Source organism: Pteronotus mesoamericanus, unplaced genomic scaffold (genome assembly GCF_021234165.1).
Source record: "Pteronotus mesoamericanus isolate MK-2021 breed Mesoamerican mustached bat unplaced genomic scaffold, CSHL_Meso_final contig_94, whole genome shotgun sequence".
NCBI classification, from domain to species: Eukaryota; Metazoa; Chordata; class Mammalia; order Chiroptera; family Mormoopidae; genus Pteronotus; species Pteronotus mesoamericanus.
The window spans coordinates 6,517,646-6,523,557 of record NW_026555285.1 but is presented as its reverse complement, the minus strand read 5'-3'; the positions used below and the strand labels follow the sequence as shown (position 1 = coordinate 6,523,557).

Below are 5,912 nucleotides of genomic sequence, written 5' to 3'. Positions count from 1 at the left end.
GCTTGGAATATTTTTTTTCCATTCTTTTCCTGTCAGTCTGTGTAAGTTGTCTGTTCCGAGGTGGGTCTCTTGTATGCAACATATGTATGGGTCATGTTTTCTTATCCATTCAGCTACCCGATGTATTTTGATTGAAGAATTTAATTCATTTATATTTAAAGTTATTATTGATAGGTACTTAGTCATTTTTTCCCTTTGTAACTGTTCCTCTGATTCTTACTCTTTTCTTCATCTTCTTAAAGCAGTCCCTTTAGCATATCTTGCAGTGCTGGTTTGGTGGAGCTGTATTCTTTAGCCTTCTTTTGTTGGGGAACTCCAAAGTTCACCTTCCATTTTAACTGAGAGCCTTGCTGGGTAGAGCAGTCTTGGTTGCAGGCCTTTGTTTTTCACTACTTGGAATATTTCTTACCATTACCTTCTGGCTTGTTGTGTTTCTGTTGAGAAGTTAGCTGCTAGCCATATCAATACTCCCTTGTATGTTTCTACCTGTTTCTCCCTTGCTTCCTTTAGGATTCTCTCTTTGTCTTGATATTTGCCATTTTAATATGATGTGTCTTGGAGTGGGCCTCATTGGCTTCCTCTTGAATGGGACCTTCTGTGCTTCCTGGACTTGTGTGACTTTTTCTTCCTCCATTTAGGGAAGTTTTCCATCATTACTTTTTCAAACAGGTTCTCTATCCCTTCTTCCTCCTCATCTCCTTTTGGAATCCCTATTATACAGATATTATTATGTTTTAGGTTGTCTTGCATTTCCCTAAACACCTTTTCATTCTTTTTGAGTCTTTTTTCATTTTCTTGTTCCCTCTGGGAGCTTTTTTCCTCCCTTATCCTCTAGCTCACTCATTTGATCCTCTGCTTCATCTAGCCTGCTTTTCATTCCTTCTGCTATGTTCTTCAATTCACAAATTGTATTCTTCATTTCCTCTTGTGTCTCATTGATAGTTTCTATGTCCTTTTTCCTGCTGATGTAGTTTGCAGTAAGTTCCTCATAGACTCCCTGTAGCTTTTGATAATTCTCTTTGAGCTCACTGAACTCACTGACCTTCCTTAGAACCATTGTTTTGAACTCAGTATCTGATAGTTTACTTGCCTCTATTTCATTTAGTTCTCTTTTTGGTGATTCCTCCTTTCCCTTCGATTGGGGGATGTTTATTTGTCTTCCCATTATTTGTGATACTCTTCCTTATTGCTTCTGCCTCTTAAATTGATCTGCCTTAATTTCCTGACTTTGTGGTGTGAACTTCTATGGTAGGAGACTGTTGTTTTTTCTTTTTGGATCTGCCTCTGATGATGTCAGCTGCTGACAGCATCTGATCTTAGGCATTCTGTTCATGACTTCCAGGAATCTACTATCTTTGCCTGTCTCCTTCAGTTGTTAATTACTCTACACTCAGCAATCAGGCTTAGGCACCACAGGCAGGGCAGAGTCTCTACTGGGGCGGGGCTACTGTGTCCTTCCGCGCTGGGGCTGCTCAGGGGAGTGGTCTGCCTGAATAAAATGTCTGCTGCCATATGGGGGAGAGGTCAGCACTGGGACCCTGCCCGTTACTCTCTCAGTTCTCTCCCCAAAACCTCCTTCCCCAGTCTTTCCTGAGGTGGCTCCAGCCCACTCTGCCCCCGCCTTTGCTGAAGCCCAGGGTAATGGCTACAAATAAAAATTTATGCATTGGCCTTTTAAATGGCTCTTTGCATCTCCAGCCACCTGTCTCTGGCAGAGAGTCACCATGGGACTTTTCGCAGCTAACTGTTATCTGTGTACATTTTGGGCTCTGGTGCTGGAGATCCCCACCTATGGATCAGACCCCACTCTTCTCAGGTGGATCCAACTGGCCATTTAAATATCCGTCTGGCACTGCCACTGGTGGGCGCCCAGCCAAACTTCTCAAGCTTCTACCACACTCATTACCCTACTCAGCATAACCGCACTCAATTAGGTTATGCTAAAGCCGATTCCTCTTTCTGTCTGAGGTTATAAGGTTTCTCTCTCGCTCTTGTTCAGTTTTTTTGTTCCAGGTGATTTCTCCACAATTTAATTGTTTTTCCAGATTGGTCCTGGGAAGAGGTCAGTGTGACTTCCATTCACTCCTCCACCATCTTGAAGTCCTTCCTCTTTTTTTTCTTGATGTGTCTGGATCAATTTTGTTTATCAATTTTGTTTATCTTTTCAAAGAATCACCGATTTGGTTTCATTGATCTTTTTACCATTTCCTCTCTGATCTTTACTATTTTGTCCTTCTACTCACTTTGGGTGGTGTTTGTCCTTCTTTTTCTAGTTTTCTTTTCTTTTTTTAGGTGCGAGATTAAAGTGTTTATTTGTAATTTTTCTTGTTTTTCTTCTTGTTTTCTAATATAGGAGGTAGGCCTATATTACTTTGAAATTCTTAGAACTGCTTTGGCTGTGTCCCATAAATTTTTGGTCTTGTTTTCATTGTCATTTGTCTCAAGGTATTTGCTGATTTCTTCTTGATCTCATTGTTAACCCTTTCATTGTTTAGTGCATGTTATTTAGCCTTTATATATTTGTGTGTCTTTCATTTTTTTTCTTGTAATTGATTTCCAGTTTTATACTATTGTGGTAAAATAAGATGTTTGATATGATTTCAATTTTTTCAAATTTATTAAGACTTGTTTTGTGGCCTATTATGTGTTCTATCCTGGAGTATATTCTATGTGCACTTGAAAAGAATGTATATTCTGCTGCTTTGGGTGAAATGTTCTAAAAATAGTAATTAAATATATCTGGTCTAATGTGCCATATAAAGTCACTTTTTCCTTGTTGATTTTCTGTCTGGATGATCTACTCATTGATGACAATGAGGTGTTAAAGTCCCCTAGTATGACTTTATTACTGTCAATCTTTCCCTTTTTATCTGTCAATATTTGCTTTATGTATTTTCTTGGGTGCATAGATGTTTATGAGAGTTATGTCCTCTTGTTGGATTGATCCTTTTATCACTGAGGCGCTTTTATGTCTCTTGTTACAGCCCTTGTTTTAAAATCTATTTTGTCTGATATAGATATTGCTATCACATTTTTGTTTGTTTCCATTTTTATGGAATTTTTCATCCCTTCACTTTCAGGCTGTGTGCGATTTTCATTCTGAAGTAGATCTCTTGTGGGCAGCACATATATGGTTCTTGTACTCTTATTCATTCAGCAACCTTATATCTTTGGATTGAAGTATTTAATCTATTTACACTTGAAGTAATTATTTATAGTTATGGAGTTATTGCCATTTTAATTATTTTCTGATTGTTTTTGTATTTCTTCTCTGTTCCTTTCTTACTCTCTTGCTCTCTTGTATGTCAGTGACTTTCTGTAATATTGTGTTTGGATCCTTTTATCTTTATTTCTGATATATCACTTGTACAGTTTTGGTTTGTAGTCACCATGCACTTCGTATATACCAAGCTATGTTTATAGTGGTGTATTTTAAGTTGATTGTTGCACAATTTTGAACACATTATAAAATAACTATTTTTACACACCTCCTCCACATTTATGTTTTTGTCATTATTTTTTCTTTTTTGTATTTGTATGTTTGTATGTATTCCTTAATTTACTATAGTAGTTGCACATGACCTTCTCACTTTTGCCTTTAAAACTTTTTATTAAGTTATAGTTGGTTGATACACTGCTTTTATTATGCATTTGTCTTTTTCAGCAAGAGTTTTTTTCTTTGTGATATTTTCTTATTTATATTATTTAACTTTTTTCTTATTCTTTAACATTTCCTTTTTTAAAAAGTGTTGCTGAATTTATTAAAATATGTTGACTGCCAAATGCTGTACTACATTCCTACCTTGTTTCTAACTATGCAATTTGTCCTGGGAGTGAAGTCAAGGTGGGTAGGAAAGGTACCTGGTCTCTGTGGGCAGGGTTCCGAGGGCCTCGTGCACTGTCCTTGGACACTGACTGTGACAGGCTAATGAGTTAACAAGAGGTTCTCGGCAGTCCACCTCACAGCCACCTCTGTGGACATTCAGGGTGGGCTGAGCCACTAAGGCAGATGTTAGACCCTGTCAGCAGCAGAGGATATAGCCTTTCGCCTCCATCTTTTTCCTTCCACGTGCTTGGACTAGATCTACTTCTTGTGAGAATCCACAGTAAACTTTAGGTAAGACTCATGAACTTGAATTAAAAATGGCCAACAGAAAAAAAAAGCATGTCTATGGAGTTTAAAAATAACAAAAAACCATCAACTTTAAGTCCTCTGGGACAATTTTCTCAAATTTGGGGGAAATAAAAACACCAATTCCCACTTGTAAATACACATGCAAAGTGAGTCATATGGGATGGACACACTAAAAATTTCCCAATGCCTAATTATTTCAAGGTTACTTTATTTTTAAAACAGGTCATAACACTAAGTTTCTGCCAATGTACAAGCTACAAATGTTTGCTCAGCAGCTGAGGGATACTCTTTAGTAGCATGTTTAAAAATTGAATAAAAATCTATATAAAATAAGTATTCAAATAGTTTCCATAAGAACACAGATAAGTGTAACACTGCCTCCTAGCCTTCCATATTGTTCCATCTGCACCAACCTTATTTACAATGACATTTCAATAATTAAGTTAAATGGTCCCCTGAATCCTTTAATTAAATCTACACTCACACCAACAGCTACGAAAATGTCTTCTACACATTAATACAAGCTGAAGCACAGGTTGCTGGGTGGTGTTTCGTTCCATTCTCTGGTTCTTGACTAGCTGTATCAGTTGCGATATTGGCCTCTGAAATCCACTGACAGTAGAAGCAGCTGCAACGGTGTAGGCACCTATGTTTTCAATGAGCACCCAGTCCCCCACAGGGATTTCAGGCAAATTCAGCTATGAGTGTCCCTCCTGAGTCTGACTAAAAATACTTGTCAAGAGTTGAGTTGATTACAATAGCAATCTCTTCAAATTTGAACTTTACTTTCTCAGATCCAGGAAAGCCACCACCAATATCAACCAGATCCATCCTCAGCTCCTATGACAAAGACTCAGTGGGCATCAGAAATTGCCTGCATGAAGATTTTAGGAATACAGGCAATTCCTACCTGGAAGCTGACATGGATGACATCAATATTTAGTTATTTTGGCTGTTCTAAGAGAAGGCTGTTGTTTTTTAGTGTGGATTTAACATGAGACAACAGACTGCTTTGTAATCACCAGGGGCAATCCACAAAAACTAATTTTGCCTTTGGATGTACCGTGGCACCTTTCATCAACTTGACTGCACTATCGAAAGTCGTCATCTGGATGTCACTACTGGCAGCATATCTTAGACACATGTTTACAAGGACTTGCATACATAATCCTCCTTGGAAGCATCTCAAAATTGTACTAGTTGTATTTCAGTTTTGTTGGCACAATCAAATCCTGTCCTGGTGGCAGCTAGGGCCTTCACTATGGTTCTGCTGTCAATGTATTTGACTGCATAAAAGAAGATGACTTGAGGAAGAGCTTTCAACCATTTCAGATGCTTCTTTAGAATGTCTCCCAGGTCTGCAACATAGAAGGCATCTTCATATCAGAAAAGAAATTTTGTTAATTTTTTGGTCCAGAATGTCCTTGTCAGTGAAGCCTTCATCAAGGCAATGGCAGTCAAACCCTTTATTACTAATATTGTTCATGGTTTCTGGATGTTCTTAAGGAAAACTAAGAGATGGAATTTAAAGAAATTATTGCCAGTTTTTCACAAAGGCAGTTCTCCATAAATCCCAAGTCCCACTGAAAATTAATGTTTTCTTGGTATAGCAGTGGGAATGTCCTGATAACATAGATGAGCTCCACTTTGGAGCGCAGGGGCACCTCAAGCTGACCCCATGCAGATGATTCCACCCAGTGCAGAAGACTACCAGCCTCCCCTGAGAGCCACCTGCCTAGTCGCACACTACCTTGCTCTGTGCTGCAGAGGACCACAG

General features: G+C 38.5%; 1 pseudogene; it reads right to left on the bottom strand.

Moving 5' to 3' along the window:
• Nucleotides 1–4,819: 4,819 nt before the first annotated feature.
• Nucleotides 4,820–5,621, bottom strand: LOC129081019 (ornithine decarboxylase-like; annotated as a pseudogene).
• Between the last annotated feature and the right edge of the window lie 291 nt (nucleotides 5,622–5,912).